Genomic DNA, 21053 nt, shown 5'->3' with positions numbered 1-21053 from the left:
TATAATAATGGCTACCTTTGTAGGGTATGGAAAAAAGAAGGGTCAAGGATAATTCTAAGGTTTTGGTATGGATAACTGGAAGATTGGAGTGGCCATTGCCTTACATGGAAACAGCCTTTGGGATGAACAGACACATCCTGGGGACAAAAGCAAGAGTTTAGGTTTAGGGATGCCAATAGCCCATTATATGGAGATGTACTTTTATTGCTGCGATTGTTAAAACTCCAGAGGTGAGGTGGCTGCATATGGTTTGAAATAGTCTGAATGTGACCCATTTACTTCTTTCAGCCTCTGGTGCAACTGAGCCTTGGCATTGAAACATTGCTAATCCTCCCCTCCCCTCCATGTTGGGCTTCCCATCTGGCACACCTTCCCCAAGTGTCAGATGTGATGGAAATTGCTCATCCCAGGCCCAGATAGGTCATGTGACTTTAAACCGCCTCTGGAAGTGGTGGGGCCAGGGCCCTCATCTGCATCCGGGCCCTTGGAGGCTCCTGCTGGTGGCCAGGACAAAGTTGGGTGCAGCTGTTTGCTTTACAATACAATTGGCGCCCACCCCCCCAGTGCTCCAGGGCACAGCTCCACACCTGTTCTCCACCTTCCTGCCCAGGTGCAGAGAACAAAAGAGCACCCACTCACCAAGATCATTACCTTGATGGGGTGGGGAGAAGACTCCAGAAGGGAGAGCGCTTTTGGGGAAGGAAAGGAAGAAAAAGCTCAAGGGAGTGAGAAGGTTTGAATCAGGACAGTCTAGTACAACTTGCTTCGATAATGGGATTGTTCCATATCTGCACTGCTCAGTATGACAGCCACCAGAACTTGTCGATATTGAGTACTTAAAATGTGGCTGGTGCGACTGAGTAACTAAAGTTCCAATCTAACTTAATTTTAATTAATTTTAGTTAAAATAGCCTCATGCGCCTACTTGGCTACCTTGTTGGACAGCATAGGTTTCAGTAGTTGGCACTGGAGAACATTAGGATGCTGATAATATGTTTATGTAACACATACATCTGCTGAGCACATACTTTGTGCCAGGTACATTGCATATGTTTTCTTATTTATTCCCCACAACCATTCTAGAGGAAAGGTGTTATTGCCCCATTTACAGATGAGGAAACTGAAGATTTGAATGGCAAAGTCACTTGGCCAAAGTCCGAGAATAAGGAAATGCCGAAAGCTGAAAGGGAACACCCCAAATCACATTTCGAAAGCTCACTCAAATAAGGAAAACCCAAAGGACCTTGCAGGCTTTACAGCAGTCTAGCTCTCTACAAATGAATGCGCTGTGCAAATTGCTAAAGGAATGCAAATCAGCCTACAGTTTGGGGGACAAAAGCTCAGACCCTCTGTCACACCCTGAGCCTTTCTGGGCTGCAGGTGGGTGGGGGCCGCCGCTGAGTGACAGGGAGGGACCTGGGAGAAGTTGTTAGGGTGGGGGTGGGGCCGGCCAGCTGGTGTGGGTAACCCAGGACATCAGCTGGCTGGCGGGTTCAGACAATGAGCCAGGGGCCTGGTCAGAACCCTCTTCCCTCCACACCCGGCTCTCTGCCTGCACCCTGGCCAGCTGCCATGGGCACCTTCTCCGGTCTGGGCCAAGGGAACAGAAGAGCCTGGTTTGGGGGTGGAGCTAATGGAAGATGCTGGGGAGGTTTATCTCGGGTGACCTAGGGTGGAAGAGGGGAGAACAGTGCAAGTTAGCATCTTCTCTAGAGGACTTCTTGATGCAGACTTTGAGCTGGGGGATTTGCATAGGTCCTTCCGTTTACTCCTCCCAAAGTCCCTCTGGTAATAATGATAATGATTTTTATTAACCCAGTGGCTCATGCTGAGCTGAGCTGGTTGGGCTGGAGCTGAAGGCATTATCTCAGTTAATCCTTGGAAACCAAGGGCTTTTATTATCTCCCCAGGCTCTGAGTGGTCAAGTGACTTGCCCAACATTGCAGACATAGAGAGCAAATGGCCCTCTTCACCTGAGTTTCCCACTCTTAATTCTTAATTCTACTTAAAGCTTTATTTTGGGGGTTTTGCAAATACAACACTTGTCATTCATGAGGTGTTTACACTTTTTAACTGTCGAGAAGTTCAAAGAATGTCATTTGTGATATGTGAAACATTCAGATTTTAGCATCCTTAGGTAAGGATTTTTCGGGGGACACAGTTATGCTTATTGTTTATATATTGTCTATGATTGATTTCTCTAACAGCAGGCAGCCTATTTTTACTATCTTTCCATTTATAGAAAACGTTTGCTCACCCTTACCCTACCTCTTACCGTGGAGAAGGCTCCAGAAGGGAAGGCTGGGGACCAAAACTCACAAACTCCCGAGGGTTTTCCTCCCTCTGGCAGCCCCTGACCCTTGGCAACTCTTGCCCCTAGCAGGTCCTTCCTTTTCCGCCTTCCCAGCAGGAGTGCGATATGGTATTCATGCATTTATTCCACAAATAGGTCTGGAACACCTATTGTGTGCCAGGCCCTGGTCTAGGCATGAAATACAGAGCAGATGTGGTCCTTATCTACAGATAGCAATTAAACAATCACCCAGCACATCTCTAAATACAAACAGTACAGAGTTGTGAACAGGGTTCTTGAAAGTTAAAGAGCATTTGACAGAAGAGCCAAGTTAATCTGGCTGTGAGAGAGAGCTTATAGGAGGTAATGGCAATATTTGAGGTCTGAAAAATTAGTAGAGTCCCGGTCCTAGGATACCCTCTTTTACACTCACCAACCCCCTACATTTATTTCAATTCCTTTTCTCTCGTAGGAGCCTAGCGACTCAGATGAGACCCCTGTCTTAGGGAGAGAGGCACAGTGGGAAAGGGCAGAGGCACTCCCCTCTCCATCATGAGTTGAAATGTTGAGTGGGACAGAGCATGCTAGAGAAGGTGGGTGAATAAGTTGGCAGTCGCTATTTTAGAAATGATTATATGGTACCTTTATATAACAATTACAACGGCTTACTCATTCTGTAGTTCACTCATTTATAAATATTTCGATAAATATTTATTGAGCATCTACGTGTGCCAAGCACTGTTCCAGGCCCTGGGGATACTGCAGTGAACCAGACAAATAAAAATTCCTGCCCTGGTGGAGCTTCTTAACTTCTAGTACAGAAAGCAATAAGTAACGTCGTTGAAATGTTGTTACAATAAGTAATGTCGTTGAAATGTTGTTAAGTGACAATAACCACCGTGGAGAAAAATAAAGCAGGAATGGTTGGCAGACAGACAATTTGAAATAAGAAAGTGAGGGAAAGTCTCCCTGAAGTCACAGTTTGAGCAGAGAGCTGAGCGACCTGTGTGGGTATCCGAGGGAAGCATGCATCGCCAAAAGACTAAGATGCCATAAAATCCAAATCAATAGCATTCTCAAGTCATAAAATTCTAAGTAATAGAATTCTGGGGCCATGGAATGCTAATCAATACTTTTCTAGCGCCATAAAATTCCAATCAATAGAATTCTCCTCTGGTTGTGAAATTCCAACTAAGAGAACTTTGAAGCCATGAAATTCTAATCAGTCAGGAACCTTCCCTATGAAAGCAGCTAAGGAGCAAAATTCTCAGTGATCAGTGGGAGTTAACCAGTTGAAGGAAGGAAAAACACGCAAGAGGAGGGAATAAGTAGCATGTACAAAGGTCCTGTGGCAGTGAGTGTAGAGTTTAGGAACTGGCATCTGTCCCTCACTCAGCGATTTAATCAGTAAGACAACCTATTGCAAAAGGATCCATCTTTCTACCTTCATGTGATAACACCAGAGTTTCAGCAGCAGAGAAGCTGACAAAAATATAATGCTCAGAGGCACATCTGGGCTGAGCCAGGTCCCAATTCCTGGGTAGCCCTCTCCCCGCTGCACTGAATCAGAAGACTCTGGAGTGACTGTCTGGGCCTCAGTCCTACCTCTCCTCCTTATGACTATTAGCTATAATATGGTATTGTCTTAGACTCTTCCCCACTCCCACATTTATTATTCATGGCTCCTTCTAATATTATTGTTAATAATAGCAATGGCTGCCATTGATTATGTCAGCCATAAAACCAATTGTTGACGTAGGAAACATACAAACCTATAGAAGATTTTTGAGTTTATTTGAGCCAAACTGATGCTATATGCCTGGCGGCAAGATCACTAATGCTCCAGAGAATAACGGTTTTGCATTTCCTTTTATGCATTTGAAATTAAGGAGGGAATTTAAGGAAGATTACAAGAGGGAGCAAGGCCAAGAATGGATTACAGAAAGCAAGGCCAAGATTGGATTACAGACTGGTTAAGATTATGTGCTCTCACACTTTAGAAGGAGGGATCTGAAAGTGGGCATTTCAAAGGTTTGTAAACCTAGATGTACGGAAACAGTGGACTGGGTTTACTTAAGGCAAAGATAAGCCTTTTACTAAAGTTATATGCCTACCCACCATGACCTGTCGCACTTAGGACTTTATGACCATATCACTTTGTGAGGTTACTTTCCACAGAACTCCCTTTTTTTCCACATAAATGATCTACATTCATTGCCACTCAATGTGGTTCTTGGATAGTGTTAGTCCCCAAACTCTTACCACAAAATAAGTAAGAAATGAAGAGTGTTTAGAAAGTCTTATGGCAATTTGACATTGCCATAATATCTAAGCACGTGATCTTTTTTAATAATTCATTTTAATTTTATTTTACAAAAGTATCAGTCCACAATGGATTGGAAACAATAAACTGGTCCTTTATCAGATAGTAGAAGGTTTGCTTGTACCCATATTATCCCTTTAAAGCTCACAACCACTCTTGTGCAGCTGGTACTTTTATTATTTCCATTTTACAGTTGAAGAAACTATCGATGTAATAATGTTTAAACCTGTACAGGATTTTGGTAAAATTTTATTTGAGCCCCAAAGAGGATGTACCTGGAAGCAAGATCTCAACAGACTGAGTGAGATAAATGCTTCAGAGAATAACAGTTTGTAGTTTCTTTTTATGCATTTGAGATTAAGGAGGGAATGTAAGGAAGATTATGTGAAGGTGGGAAGAAGCAATGCTGGGGTGGGATCACAGGGTAATTAAGATTAGGTGCTTGTTCTCTTGTGGGCTCTGAAAGGGAGCATTTCAAAGGTGTGTTAATGGAAACAATGGACAGGGCTTGCTTAAGGCTAAGATAAGTCTTTTTAGTAAAGAAGTTGTATGCCTGGGGCGTGACTACCCACTATGACTTGCCCAGTTAGGAATTTATGATCAGATCATCCTGTGAGGTTACTTTCCATAGAACCCCTATTTTCTTTCACAAAACTAAGGCCCAGAGAAGTTGCATGCCCACATTGCCCAAAGCCACACAGCGAGTCGCAGGGAGAGGATTCCAGGTTTGTCAGAAGCAGAAGGCTGAACTCTTGGGAATACCTCTTGGCTCCCTCACTGCCTCCACCTCCTTGCCTCCTCCTGCCACTTGGGTTCAGTTTCTTCATCACAATCTGTTCACTTTAACCTGTTGGGTACGCACCTCTTTCCCTCTTTGACTTGTAATGAGTGATAGTTCCAGCACAAAGACCTGCCATGGTCACTTTCCTGCTGCTTCTACCTTTCAGTGCCTTCCCTCTCCAACATCTAGATCAGCGCTCTTCAACTGAAGTCTCTGAGATGATGGAGGTGTTCCATATCTACGCTTGTCCTGTGTGGTAGTCATTAGCCACATGTGGCTATTGAGCGCCTGTAATGTGGCTAATGAGACAGAGGAACTGAATTGTTAATTTTATTTAATTATAAATAACTGCTTGTGACTAATGGCTACTGTATGGGATAGTGCAGATCTAGAGAGAAAAAGTCTGGCAAACAAACTCAAAAGGAGTCTGGGGAGTCTTTGTCTAGAAATAAATGATAAAGATTTATTCAAGGCTATTACATTTGCAAACTCAGAACACAGCTGGAAAAAAAATACAGAAATGTTGCAAAGAAGAAAGGAAAATTCAGAGTTCTTATAGTAGAAAATACATTCTTGAGAATAATCAAGATTCATTCTTAACCCTAGGGTTGGTCCAGAATGGTTATCAGTTAGATGTCAGGCAATATGGATGATGGATGCCATGTGGTCTAGAGCAGCAGTCCCCAACCTTTTTGAAACCAAGGAACAGTGCTCTTATGAAAATCTATAATGTCCAATGATCTTAGATAGAGCTGAGATGGTGATGCTAGTGGCTGCAAATACAGATGAAACTTTCCTTACTTGTCTGCTGCTCACCTCCTATTGTGTGGCACAGTTCCTAACAGGCCATGGACCACTCCCCGGGAATTAGGGGTCCCTGGTATAGAGGATGAGCGTCAGGTCTGGTGGTCGGGATAATGGATGTCAGGTATATGTTAGGTAGCCTGCATACATTACATGAGTCCTTCAGGGAGTAATCAGAAAGTTATCTGGAGGGCTGGTGTATGTCCAGGTGTTGCCAGAAAGCTTCGAGCTCCAGCAACCAGGTTCTTGTCTTATGCTGGGAGAAAGAATTCAAGGGCAAGATGGACAGCAAGCAGGAAAGCATAAGGTTTATTAAAGAGAAAGTACACACTCAAGAGAAGAGTGCAGATCCTTTTGTAGTTCATAAGTGTGATGATTGGCTGTTCATGCTGTTGTGTGAGATGTGCCTCCCTCAAACTGTGTTATGACATCGGCACATTACCTGGCTGACATTAAAAAAAAAAAAAAAAAAGGAGTGCAAACTTACACTTAAGAAGAAAAAGTGTAGCACTAGGGGCGTCTTATGGCAGGGCTTTTTAGGCCCCAGTTCTGGAGGTAAAATGTGATAGAGCCTGGCATAGCCTCCTCCCAGTAGGCAGGCTCTTCTTTTTATGGTGTTTCCTGAACTGTCATGGCTTCAGGCTTGTGATGAGAGCTGCGGTATTTGCAATGCAGATGAGATTATAATGATATTATAATTAATCAAAGGTCAGGCCTTAGCCAAGGATGGCATCTAAGGTGGAAAAGACTGATTTTCTCTTTTGTCAGGGCTAAAACAGAGGGAAGTCTGAAGAAAGAAATTTCTGGAGTCATATCTTGGAGAGGGAGGGGACTTCCTTGCACTATCTGTCTTGTTTCACAGGTATTTACACATAATGAATTGACGTATAGCCAGCCGGGCATTGATGCAGGACCAGAACGTTCAAAAATTCAAGTTCTCAGGCTAGTTACAAGAATAGAATTGTTTCCTCAAGCCTCAACATACTTAATTTTACTAATTCAGCAGCTCAACTATAGTGATTCCATTTTATTTCCTTGCTCTATTCCCAAACCTCACACAGTATTCAAGGCCTTTGGTTTTGCACCAGGAACTTGCTGATGGACCTCTGGTGAAATAGTCACAGAGGGCTTTGGAGTCTGACAGATCTGGACACAAATCTGTCCAGCAGCTGTGTTATTTAACCTGCCTATGCTGCCAAGTCCACATCTGTGAAATGGGACTAAGATTTTCTACCTCATAACCTTAATTAGATTCCTCTCATATTCCTTAGTAATCTGCTTCCACTCTGTACTGAATGGCGCCGCTCCATCCTTTTTTGCTCCTTTTCTGTACTTTTTAATTTCCCCTCTGCGTCTGGGCAAACTGAGGCTCAGAGGTTTTAACTTTACCAAAGTCTTCCAGGAAGCATCAGGCTGGGTAACAAGGTTACAAGATCTCTTTGCTCTTTAGGTACCCCCACCTGGCAGCTGTATGACCTTGGGTGAGTTCCCCAACCTCTCTGAGCTTGGTTTTCACTTCTTCAAAATGGAAAGAAATCACTCTTACCTCACTGCATTCTTGAGAGACTTATGAGATTAACCCATTTCCTGTTTAGAACAAAAAAGTGCAGCTTGCTGCCAGCATTAATTTAATTTTAGGTAAACACTCTCTTTGAGGTTGAAGCAAATCTGACTGGTTTTCAATGTGAAAATAAAATGTAAAAACTGCTCTTGGAGTTATTTCTAAACAAAACTTTTCTCTAATTTCAATGTTACAGAAATGTATACATAAACTGATTCTTCAAATGAATCTTCGGCTAACAACTGTTCGAGAACGATGTTAACATGCATAGGAATGCTACAGTTTTCTAGGATTTGATATTTCAGCGATCGAGAGAATTACTCTATTTTGTAAATGGAATCACCACAACTAAAAACCAAATGCTATAAATAGAATGATATCATTTGTTTCCAAAGACTATCAATATACTAGACTGATGCAAAAATAATAATAAAAGCAAGATATTTCATGGCAAACTTTGGGGGTATGGTTAGGACTGTAATCTGCCAGTTATCTCAGCAACTACAAGCACCAGGCAAACGGGAAATGGGTTAAATGAGAAGGTGTGTTTAGCATGCAGGTAAATTCTCAAGGTCAGCTATTACTTTTATTGTTCTCTTGTTATTTTAATTAGTTTAACTATAATATAATTATTATTCATAATTATTCCAACCTGAGGCTCTTTCCCCTGCTTTTAAAGAATGGTTTGTGGCCTGAAGCATAATTCTAAGATCTAAACTAGCCTCCACTGCTCTTCAAGGGTCTGGAGTAGGGAGGAGGTCATCTGAGCCCATGCTGGGAGTCTGGAGGTGGGGATGCCCCAAGGCCATCTGCAGATTTGGCTCTTTTGGGAACTTGTTGTGTGCTTAGTATCTGGGCAAGGGCCTACATGGCTCGGGGTTGGCTGGGCCCATGAAGAGGCTTTGGGGGGCCCAGAAGGCCAAAGCGTAGGTCACATAGAAGCATCTGTAACCTGGGAAGAAGCCACTGATGAAGCTCAGAGATGGCTTAGAAGTTACTACCCTCAGGGTTCCCCCACATGGTGCCTAAGGACCTGTGCGGGTCAGCTTCCAAGTCAAATGGGAAGCTCCTCCCTGGGCCTTGCCCAGGGCTGGGAGGTAAGAAGGCTCAAAGAGGGGACAGTTGGGAAAGAGGTCTGCTGAGCTCCTTTGTTCCTTGAGGAACAAGAGGGTCACATGCACTGGCTTAGAGTTCTGCTGTGTTCTGGTTTAAAATCTTGAGTCTTCCACACTTAGATGGGGCCATTTCTACTCTAGCCACACAGCCCAGATACCATTATTAGCTGTGTGACTTTGGGCAAAGCCCCTGACTTATCTGAGACTCCATCTCCAAATCAGTGAGCAAGAAATATACTTACTGGAGTTGTGAAGATTCAGAGCTTAGTGTGGTACCTGACATATGGCAAATGCTCATTAAATATTAATTATTGTTATTGAGTTACTCAAACTTTCTGATCTGCAGGGCCCTTATTTACTGATCTCTTGGTATCAGGATAAGGTCCTATGCAAGGCAGTGAATTGTAGAGGCAAGAGTTTCAGCTCTGGGTCTATGGCCATGCTACCCTGAACAAGCTCGATCCCATCTGATCTCAGAAGCTAAGCAGAGTTTGGCCTGGTTAGTACTTGGAAGGGAGACCACCTAGGAAGACCAGGTGCTGAAGGCATAAAAAAAAAAACAAAAAAACTTTCAGCTCTGGGATCAGATCCCAGCTCTGCCCCTTGTTACCGTGGGCAGGTCCCTGGACCCTCTGGGCCTCTTCTTAATTTTCTGCGCAATGAGGAGGGCTTTACAATTTGGAAGTGCTTGTCCCTCAGTAGAGGATTAGGGGGCCTCCATTTCCTTCACTCGGATTCTGCTCCTTAACTTTTGCAGGCTGAACTACTGACTTTCTGGCCAAATTCCTTTCTTTGCACAAATGTCTGCACAATTGTTACTTCCCTTATTCTGGGAATACTTCTCCCTTTTTCTAGATGGCAAAATTGGGACTCAGAAAGGTGAAGTAACTTGTTCAATACCACACAGACTCCTGGATCATGGACTTGAGTCTGAACTGCCCTCCTTCCTTTGGCTTTGAAAATGTTTTATTTATTTATTTATTTATTTAATACAGAAAAGCATACAAGATTATTTGCATTAAGGTATTTGCATTTATAAAAAACCCACTTCACACACCCATTAGGATGGCTATTATATACATATATATATATATATATATATATATATATATATATATATATATATATATGTATGTGTGTGTAATTGAAACCCTCGTGCACTGCTGTAAAATGGTGCAGTTGCTATGGAAAATAGTATGGCAATTTCTGAAAAAATTAAACATAGAATCACCATATGAAACAGCAATTTGATTTCTGGGCATATATTCAAAAGAAGTAAAAGCAAGAACTCAAACAGATATTTGTACAACCATGTCATAGCAACATCATTCAGAATAGTGAAAAGGTGGAAGCAAGCTAAGTGTCCCTCAGTGGATGAATGAATAAACAAAAATGGTCTATACACACAATGGAATATTATTCAGCCTTAACAAGGAAGGAAATTCTGACACATGCTACAACATGGATGAAACTTGAGGACGTTATGCTAAGTGAAATAAGTGAGTCATAAAAAGACAAGTTTTTGTGTTGTACATCACTTGTATGAGGTACCAAGAATAGTCAAATTCATATAGGCAGAAAATAGAATGATAGTTGCCAGGGACTGGGGGGAGTGAGGCATGGAGAGTTATTATTTAATGAATACAGAGTTTCAGTTTGGAAAGATGAAAATTTTCTGAAGATGGATGGTGGTGAGGGTTGCACAAAAACGTGAATGTACTTAATGACATAGAACTGTACACTCAAAAACAGTTAAAATGGGAAGTTTCATGTTACATATATTTTATCCACCCCCCCAACACACAAAGCTTGTGGCCAATAAGCATTTTTTAAAAAGTGATTTTAGGAAATTAAAAAATCACCTGGGTACCTATTTCCCCAAATAATCAAATAATACTATTTTGATAATGTTACTTCAAATATTTCTTGTTTTCCTTTTCAACAAAAGTGATAAAACAGCTTCGATCTGAACCCTCCGTTTACTCCTCCTCTGTCCCACTGTCCTTCCTGCCTCCCCACAGGGTAGTTTTATTTTCATAAACACCTTGGATTTGGGTTTCCATAAATCGCATGCATGTTTTTATACTTGTACTTGTTTTTATATATGTCTATCCTAAAATCATACACAGTATTATTTGTGTATTTTTTAAATGTTACATAGTTGTCATATTTTTTTCCGAATCTTGATTTTTTCTGCAACTTGATTTTTTCACTTAACCTTATGTTTTCAAGATCCAACCATTTTTAGTTCATTCCTTTTATTTGCCGAAGAGTTTTCTGTTGTATAAATAGATCATGTTTTATTTACTTATTGTCAGCTTCTCCAGAAAGACCACCAGAAAAAACTGCTAATTAAGCAAAGCCAACTTTATGAAATTTGCTGCAGCAAGGGAGAACAGCCCCTTTAGGGAGTTTTAGCAGTGTCTCAGAATGGGGTGGTCAGGGAAGAATATTTATAGGGTTGGTGGAGGCGGGATAGAGTCTGGGCTCAAGTGGTTTCAGCTGAGTCTTTTAAAGGTGGAAAACTCATTGGCAGTTTGTGACATAATAGTTTAGAGTTGGTGGACATCTGAGAAGAAGCTCTTGATATAGTGATAGTGAACTGTTGCCAAGGTGAGCAAACTGTTTGCTCAAACAAATTGGTTTGCAAGAATTTCCCGAGGTAAATAGTGAAGTTATTTATTGGTTTACTGTCTTATTTTCCAGGGCAAGAATTTCCCAGTGCAAACAATCAAGTCATGTTGACTTTTTGGGGGTTGGGGGTCCTCAGTTTTCAGATACAATAGTTGAATAGCATTGAGGAAGATGGTTCTTATGTTTATTCAGTCCTCTATTGATCGGCATTTAGGTTATTGCCAATCATATACAGTGCTGAAATGACACCTTGAGCATATAGGTGTTTCTCTAGGGTCCCCACTTAAAAGAAGAATTGTTAGGTAGCAGAATGTGAGCATCTGCAATTTTCCTAGAATTCTGTATTATGTCTAGCCTACCTCCCTGACTCTCAGAAGAGGAAAATCTCCCTCTGTGGCCACCAGATCAGACATCAGGAACTGCCAGGGCTTTGCCCACACCGGCTGCATGCCACTCCCCTGTTCTGGCAGATTAACAGTGACCTGTGACCCTGACAGTCTGGCCACACTCCTGGCCAATTTCAGCCTGTTGAAAGGAGTCCCCAGGGGTGGTCAGGGCTTGGGGATGTGTTGGCCAGATGGGCCTGGGAGGTCTTGGGTTGGCTTATCCCGGGAGGCAGAGCAGGTGGGCAGCCTCCAGCACAGCAAACCCGCCCCCCCACCCCCATTTTCCCCATCATGCATCACTGGGCAGGATCTGGAGCCAGATGGTGGGGATGGGGCAGCCTTGCAGCTTCTGGCTTGACAAAAGATCCTCTATACTGCCTCCCTATCCTGCCCAGCTTGGCTAGTCTAGTTTCTGGCTGCCTAGTCACTCAGCCCTGGCTTGCCCTGCCCTGGGCAGCGTTTCTACAGAGATTGTTTGTCTCTTCTCCCCATCCTAGGCAATTTTCCTGGAGAGCCTTGGGTTTGAAAATCCACTTATTATCCACCTGAGAGTGGGCAGGTATGACGAAGGCAGTGTTGCTCCATGGTTATAATGGGTCACAGATTCAAACACACTAAGACCAAGTGCAGTGGGCCAGGGAGAGATTGTGGTAAGCTGGTGTCTGGCACTCTATGAGCCCTCATCAGTGGTCCCTACAGATGGAGAAACTGAAGTCTAGAGAGGAGGCCACTTGCAGAAGAGTCCATGGTTAGGAAAATAGGCTTGGAAGTCAGGCCCATCTGAATAAATTCCAGATCTGCTACTGAGTGAGTCCTTGGGCAGATCACCTAAGCTCTCATTCCTCATTTGAAATGGGGCTAATTAAATCTTTATCATAGAAAAGAGTCCTGAGGGAGAGGTAAGATAATGCAAGGAAAGCATCTGGTACAGAGTTAGCCCTCAATACCTATGAGCTAATCTTATTATCTTGGAATCTTGAAAGAGGTTACAGGCACTGCTAGAGACAAGAAAGTCTCATGGTAAGGAAGGTAGGATCCCAGGGCCTCAGTAGTTGATTGGTTCAGGCCTGAAGTCTTCCCCAAGGACTCAACCAGTTACAATTGTCCAACCTTCTTCTTGGTTGTGATTCAGTTTCCTCATCTGTAGAATGGGTTCGATAACAGTTGTTACCTCATAAGATGCTATGAGGATTAAGCAAATTATCCCCTGGAAAGCTATGGACCATATTCAATAAGTATTAGTTTGTCTATGGCCATACCTCCCTGAACAAGCCTGATCTCGTCTGATCTCAGAAGCTAAGCAGGGTCAGGCCTGGTTAGTACTTGAATGGGAGACTGCCTAGGAAGACCAGGCGCTATAGGCCTAAAAAATAAGAGATTGTAAGCTGACAAGTTCCTTGCAACCTGTGAGGTCAACCAAGGATTGCCTCACTCTGTTTAAGTTATTGGGAGGTGATGGGAGGAGCTTGAGGAAGTTTCCTGCCAAGGAGTCCTGGGGTGGGCCCCAGGTGTCCCTAACTCTTGTCCTCTGAGACTCTCCTCATCCAGGCTAGGCTTTGGAAGATCTCTAAGACTTCCAAGGTCTGTCTTGGGGTGTAGCTAAGAACAGGAAGGGGAAAGGCTGCCCTTGGGTGGCCAGGAGCCCTGGGTTCCCTTCTAGATGCTGTGTCTATTTTGTTGTATGACTCTAGGCTTCTGGAGAGTGGACAGCTGGTCTTCACCATTTCTCAAGAGTCAGGTTTCTCTCTGACATGTGCAAAAACATGAGTGAAGGAAGGTGGGCGGGGATGGAGGAGGACTGGGGTGAGACACGGGGCTGTAGCCAGGCCAGCTCTTTTGCAGGGCTGCCTCTAGGAGTCCTCTCCTGCACACAGAGCCTGGGAACCTTTCAGTTGGCTCCTGATGCTAAGTGAAGTCAATTAATATCAAAATAATGAGGTAATTACTATGATTTGGAAAATTATTAGAAAATGCTTTGAGGGAATTTCAGAGCAGAGACAAGGGTGAATGAAACATCTGTGAAGAAAGGAATGAAGGGTTGTTCTAGATGTGGCATGAGGATGGGTGAGCTCTGGACCCAGGGGCTCCCCCCACAGCTTGGAACTCCTCCTGGAGTGAGTGACCGGTAGAGGAGTGAGTAGGGGAGAGCTCCCAGCTCTGGGTGTGTGGGTTGGGTGGGGGTTGGGGGAGGAACCAGGGGGTGGAATTTTCAGTCCCTAGGAATAACCTAGTAGATTCCAGTATGAAGGACAAACTCTGGAAGTAGAGGCCAGTCTGCTTTTCAAACCTCAACCTGCAGCCTCTCTACCCCCGGAGCCACCCTCATTCTGAGGACACCAACCCGGAAAAGGGTTAGATGGAAGACTCCTGAATCAGAGAGGCTAGAAAGCAGAGGTTGTCAAAAATGTGATTCTTGGACCATAACAGCATCAGCATCGTTGCCTGGGAAGTTGCTAAAAAATGCAAATTCTCAGGCTACCAGCAGACCTACTGAATTGGAAACTCTGGGATGGGGCCCAGCAATCTGTGCTTTAACTAATGACTAACAGAGGTGTGAAACGACAGGCAGGGCCAGGCCTGGGAAGTGGAGAATAGATATTGCTTTGAGAGTCTTTTTAGGAGGTTGAATCCACAGGAATTGATGCCAGAGTGGATGTGGACAATCACATGGCAGTAATAGTTGTAGTAGTAGTAGTAGTAGTAGTAATAATAATAATAATAATAACAACAACAACAACAACCACCACCACCAAACACATATTGTGTACTTATTCTTCAGTAACAGTGCTAAACAGTTTCTAGGTACTATCTCATTTAATCCTAAAAACAACCCCAATAAGTAGGTGCTGTTATGATCCCAATTTTTTAGATAGAAAACTGAAGAACAGAGAGGCTGAACGCCAAAGACCACACAGCTGGTGGGTGGTAGAACCAATGGTCAAATTCTGGGTTTTTGCTTTCTCTCTGATACCAGGTTGCTTTGGTAAATCCAAGAAGGGTGGTTGGTGACTTGAGTGAGCAGTAAAGACTGCTCGGGGAGAAGTAACTTTCAGGGAGGCTGTTTTGCTTTTAAATTTACTGAACACTTAACTATGTGCATTAGCTGTACATTGTCCCATTTAAATGTCATTTTGATCCTGTAGGTATTACAACTATCCCCATTTTACAGATGATGCAATTGAGGCTCAGAGAAATAATGTCACCTGCCCAAGGTCATAGTGAGTGACACAATAAAACTTTAAAGCAAGGCAGCAAGAATGTGGAATCCTGGCTCTTAATCTAGATAGGCAGAGCATAGACTTAGAGGGGACCCACCTTCACACAAGTCCCCTGGTTCCTGCCAGTCTCGGATGCTTACTCTGTGTCCCAAAGCACCCAGGATAGGTCCAGGCAGAGAGTATATCCACAGAGAATGTCCATTAAGTGATATTAATAAATTTGTCAAAATAAAACAGTCTACAAAAGCCAGAGGAGGGAATTAAAATTTATGGAGGCTCTTCCATGTGCCAGACACCTTATTTTGGGCTCGTTTAATTCTCTCAGATTGTATTATAAGTTGTACACCTACAATTTATATATTGTTATTAACCAATATTGCCTCAATAAATTTAATTAAAAAAATTTCTCAGAGCCTTCCAACCTTTTGTTTTATTATCCCCATTCTTTCAGAGGGGAAGCAACCTACTGGAGGTCACACAGTGAGTCAGTGGAAGAGGCCAGGTCTGAGGCCAAGTCTCGCTGACCCCCAAGCTGATTCTCCTTCTATTGGTTGGGTCTGTGACTGGCGTGGGAGTGGGAGTGCTGAAATGGGATAAGATCAATACATGGCGACTGGTAAAATCATGGTAACAATAACCATTGTTATTAGCCCATCTGTGAAATGGATGTGTAATCCTCACATGAGAAAGGGAAAAAAGTGCTTTAGAGGTGGCAATCTCAAGGATCCCCACTTCCCACTCTATTCTAGACTTTCATCTTTCTTCTGCTGCGGCTGGATGGCTAGTCTGCCCGGGACCTTGCAACCCTGGCTCTCTGCTACCCTCTGCTGGAAACTGTCAGATGTGACACTGGGACGCAGACTCCTATGGCCCCAGCACCAGCTTGTCTCCAGTTCGTTGATAGTATCTTTTGCGAGGGACCAATATTGGCTGGGGAGACAGGGCTGGTGAGGCTCTCTGGGGCCTCTGGCTCCTTCCTAGTGAAATATTGGATTGGGACTAAAAGCTCTTAGACCACGGCTCTGTCCCTGCCTAGGTTAACACCTTCCTGCCTCCATATTATCTTTAGGTAAAAAGTCAAACCCGTTGCCCTGGCTCCTGTCCCCTGTACCTCCATTCTCTGAAAGTTTCTTGCTCCTCACTTGAGCATCACTGAAGCCCAGACTGAACCATTACCCCACAAGGTTTATTTTCTTGTCCTGGGGCTAGAATTAGAGGCCCAGGATTATTATCTGGTTTAGGAGGAAAATACTCTCTTAATCACACGCACCCCAACCAACAAAACACACACCCAACAGCAAATGTCCTGCTTCCTAAGATGGTCGTCTACTTTTGCCCTCTCCTCTTTCTCCTGATTTCTACCCCAGGACTCAGCTCTTGGTCAGTTTTTCTTCTTTCTTTATATTCCCTTCCTTGGTAATCTTATGTTTTCCTAGGTTATCTTAAACTGTCACATACTTTAAATGTCTTTTAACTGCTATTGGCTCTTCGGAATCTCCTTCACCCAAGCCATCAGCAAATCTTAACCTCCTTAATACCTCTCAATTATATTTACTTCTCTCCATCTCCCCAGCCCCAGCAGCCACCTCCTTAGTCCAGGTCATCACCACCTGCCATATTGAAAACTTCAACAGCCTTTGTGCAGATTGTATTTTCCAAAGATGGGCTCAACAATAGCTCCCATCGCATATGCTCTTCTAGAATCCTGTCATTTTTCCATTAAGAGGTGGAGTAATTTCCCTTCCTCCCGAATTTGGGAAGAGCTTGGCGACTGTCTTGACCAATAGAGCACAATAGAAATGATGTTATGTGACTTCTTAGCCTAGATCATAAAAAAAAAAAAAAACCACCATGACCTTTTATGTTGCTTCCTTGAGACACTTGATATTGCAACCCAATCACCATGCTGTGGGGATCATGGAGAAGCCCAGTAGATCATGAAGAACAGAAGCCTCCAGTAATCAGTCCCACCCAAGCTCCCAGGCAAGAGTTCTCATCAGCAGGCTAGGTATGTGAGTGAGCCATCTTGAAAGTGGATCTTCCATACTCAGTCAAGTCACGCCATCTGATACTATATGGAACAGAGATGAGCTATCCCCACGGAACCCTGCCTCACTGTTTTAAGTCTCTGAGTGGGGTTGTTTTTACATAGTAATATATAACTGATTACTTACCTAAATGATCTTCTTGCTTCCAATTTACACACACCCCCCCATTGTCTATATTCTGTTTAGTGGCCAGAGGGATCTTTTATTTATTTGTTTGTTAGTTTGTTTATTCAAAAAGCTTCATTGGTCCAAGGCATGGGACAGGGCTCCAGGATGGTTAGAAGGCTGCCTATCAGTTGCAAGGAGAGGTTCAGGCACAAGGCCAACACCAGGGGCATGCAGAGGGGCCCCTCAAAAGCCTCTGGGCTCCAAAGGCTCTTAGTCATGCTTGAATGGGGGCTGGCCAGCCTGAAGACATTAGTCAGGTGGTCCAGAGGGAGCTTTTACAGACATAAATTAGCCAAAGTTTAGAGTATTAGATACTCTGAACAGCTCTTCTGCTCAAAAAAAAAAAAAAAATCTAAAAGTGCTGGGTAAAATTTAAAAATATATTACTGAGCTGCTAAGAATGAAAGGAATATGGTAACATTTATTTTGATACACATTTATTTCTGCAACATCTGAATCTCATAATTTATAATATGTAAATAAAGGAGATTATCAATTTGTTAAAGCTCAAATATGACTAGACAAAAATAATTGTATCATCCATTTTAGATGTTCTCTGTCATATTTGGGGACATAAGTCAAGTATGACAGCGAATCTTTTGTTCTGAACATTTTAAACCTTTCTTTAATTGTAATAAAACTGGAACTATACATATGTAGTTTTGTTGCGATATAGTGGAGAGATGGGTGATAATTAAGTAAACAAACATATGAACCATGAAGTACAAATTGTAATGAGTCCTGTGAAGGAAATGAATAGGATGGCTGTAAGAGAATTATTGGATTTTCTCTCAGCCTTGATTTGAACAGACATTTTAAGGAGGCAGCCTTGAGTCCCTAGCACTTAGACAGCAAAATTAAAAAGTGTGAGTTCCCTCTCTCTGCCTTAGCTTGGATGGTGGGGAGTGGCTTCTTATTTGATATGGGCTGCCTTGTGGAGAGGAGAGATCCCTGATACTGGAGGCACCCAAGCTCAGGTTAGAGGGATACCTCTTGGGGATGCTATAAAAGGGCTTCTTGCTCGAGGTAGGGTGGGGGAATTGAATTTGGTGACATTCAGTGGTTCTCCTCTTACCAAGATTTTAGGATGCTAACATCACTTTACTCTAAATTCTACAGGCCTGTGATTTCAATTCTCTGACATTCTGAGAGACAGTTTTATCCAGAATCTTGAGTAGTCCAGTAGGAAGGGCCAATTCTAAAGAATCAGAAATAACCTGTTTAATATTTGGGCTCTGTCATTTACTAGTTGTATGACTTAGGACAAGTCGCTTTCCCTCTCTGAGCCTTGGTTTTCTCCTCTGCAAAATGGAGATTATAGTGCCTGCCTCACAAGGCTTCAATGAAGATTAAAAAGCAACATATAAGGGAAGCACCTGGTTTGGTTTCCATTCCATACGATACCATGGGGTCTTAAACTTTGGAAGCCTCCCACCCTCTATTAAGATTCGAACCTCTCCCGAGGTGCAGTATGGTGTCACGATGAGCTCTGGTGCCAGACTGCCTTGGCATATTACATCATGTCTCTGAGCCCGTTTCCTTACCTGCTTAATAGAGATAATAACATGACCTACTTCCTAGGACTGTCTTGAAGGTTACATGAGATGATCCACGGTAAGGATTTATGTTAAGCAGTTAGTCCTGTTAACTCTCATTATTGCTGCCATCATTGGGTCTGAGATGCCAAGAGTGTAAGAATCTCTGCTTCCTGCCTTGGAGCCCATGCATAGAGACCTCTACCAGAAGGGGCCTAGACTTTTGGCCCAAGGGCTTGAGCTTGTAGGGCCTTCAGTGGGGAATTTGAGATTGGGCAGCGCCCTTCCTTCCTTCCTTTCTCCTTCTCTCTCTCTTATCCCTTGGGATTGAACTGGTTTCCTTTGGAAGCTCTGCCCTGGGGTTTGGTGAGGTGGAGCCAGGCCTGTGTGTGTGTGTCTGGGAGGACAATTTCTGAGTCAAAGCAGAGAGGCATTAGCTGGCCACAGTGGAGAGAGGAGCAGAGCATTCCTCTAGCTACAGGGTTCCTGAAGGTGGCCTAATGGGAGTACAGCTGATTGGTACTGCCCAAATTATGTGATCACATGCACACACACACACACACACAACTCATACACATACTCACAAATACACACACTACACACATACATGCATACATCACTGTTTTCTCTGGCTCTATATCCTTCTTACTTCCCTGCGAGTCTTCTCTTATTCTGTACACATCACCCCTCTCCTTCCTCCCTTCCCATTATAACCACAGAAAACAGTCCCCCGGGGGAAGAGCTCTGTCCCAGCGCTCTTTCTCACCAAGTTTGTCCGGGGCTCATTAAGTCTCTTTTAAGCAGGGCAGTACGTGGAGGGACTTTTAAAGATCTGGCTCCAGGCTTTGGTCCTTGGAGAGGAGTCTCACCGCCCCCTGGACCCTCGTCTCCTGCTTAATCTCTCCTCCCTTCCCTTCTTACCATGAGAGAGAAGTTTCCAAAAACCAAATAGATTATAGCTCTCATTTATTACAAATGCTCTATAGTCTTTAAGCAGTCATACTTTTAAAATATCAATGCATACGTAGTGTTATATTTCATTCCTTCTTCTTCCTATCCTTCCCTCCTGTCTGTCTTCCTCCTCCTCCTCCTTCTTCTCTCTCTCTCCATATACTTATTAAGTATCATATGTATGTCAAACTCTGGGTTCTTTTTTTTTTACTTGTGTCTCCCCTATTTTGACACTTATAACTGTAAAGCTATTTGATTGATGCCTATTTTCCAAGATAATTACAACTCATATTTTTTGAATGCTTACTATGTACAGGAATTATGCTAAACAATTAGCCAGTATTGTTTTATTTATTCCTCATAATAATCTTGGGGATATTAATTATAGTATTTCTATTTTATAGATTATGAAATGGAAGCTTAGGAGTTAAATAAGTCACCCAGGACTACATAAATAGAAAGTGGCACAGTGAGAATTTGAACACAGAAAATCAGAAACCAAAGCCCACATTCTTAACTACTGTGGGATCCTCCCTCTCAGTGGACTGTATGTTCTGTGAGGCAAGATCCTGTCTGTCTTGTTGACAACTGAATCCCTACATCTAGCACTGTGTCTGGCACATAGTGGATGTTCAATAAATATTGATGAATGAATAAATGAATTGTAAACTCAGCCTTTGCTGCTACATGACCTATAGAAAGGAGGAGCAAGAGGAGTAAGGGCTTGGAAGCCTGACAAACCAAGGTTAGACTAGAGATCTGTTCTTACTAGTGGTGTGCCTCAATTTCCTTGTTTATAAAATGGGGGTAATATACAGGTTGTGCAGGATTTATGTGAGGTTTAAATGACAATATATATAAATCAGCTAGCTCATATGCCAACATATAGCAAACTGAATAAATGGCATCCATGTATTCTAGTGCATGTGCATATAATACATAGATGTATTACATAGGTGGCCTCAGGGGTTTTTAAGTAGTATAGAACCATTCCTTTATGTTGGACATCAGGGTTCATCTCTGGTTATTTGCAAGCATAGTTTACTGTGGACAATTTGTACAAGTACCTGTTTTCTTGTGAGCGTTTTTTTCTTGATGGTATTTTGTTTTGGAGGGTGCTACCTGAAGGTGCAGGGAGTCTACATACTGATGTGTCCCTAAGTATTTATTGCCCAACACATCCTGGCTGGGAGTGAAGGATGGAGACTAAGGGCAGTTAAAAGGATTGGTTGAGGT

The 21053-nt window shown here is 43.0% G+C and overlaps 1 non-coding gene and 2 pseudogenes across 1 annotated transcript; all 3 read left to right on the top strand.

Annotated features, from left to right (window-relative positions):
• The first annotated feature begins 6549 nt into the window (after positions 1-6549).
• On the top strand, positions 6550-6653 carry LOC120604271 (small nucleolar RNA U13). The gene has a single exon (XR_005653300.1). It is a non-coding gene; the product is annotated as a small nucleolar RNA U13 (small nucleolar RNA).
• Positions 6654-9306: 2653 nt separating this feature from the next.
• Positions 9307-9425, top strand: LOC120604122 (uncharacterized; annotated as a pseudogene).
• A 3717-nt stretch (positions 9426-13142) lies between these two features.
• On the top strand, positions 13143-13261 carry LOC120604287 (uncharacterized; annotated as a pseudogene).
• The last annotated feature ends 7792 nt before the right edge of the window (positions 13262-21053 follow it).

The sequence above is a fragment of the Pteropus medius genome, unplaced genomic scaffold, assembly GCF_902729225.1.
Source record: "Pteropus medius unplaced genomic scaffold, Ma_sr-lr_union100, whole genome shotgun sequence".
Lineage (NCBI taxonomy): Eukaryota > Metazoa > Chordata > Mammalia > Chiroptera > Pteropodidae > Pteropus > Pteropus medius.
This window is presented reverse-complemented; position numbering and strand designations above follow the sequence as displayed.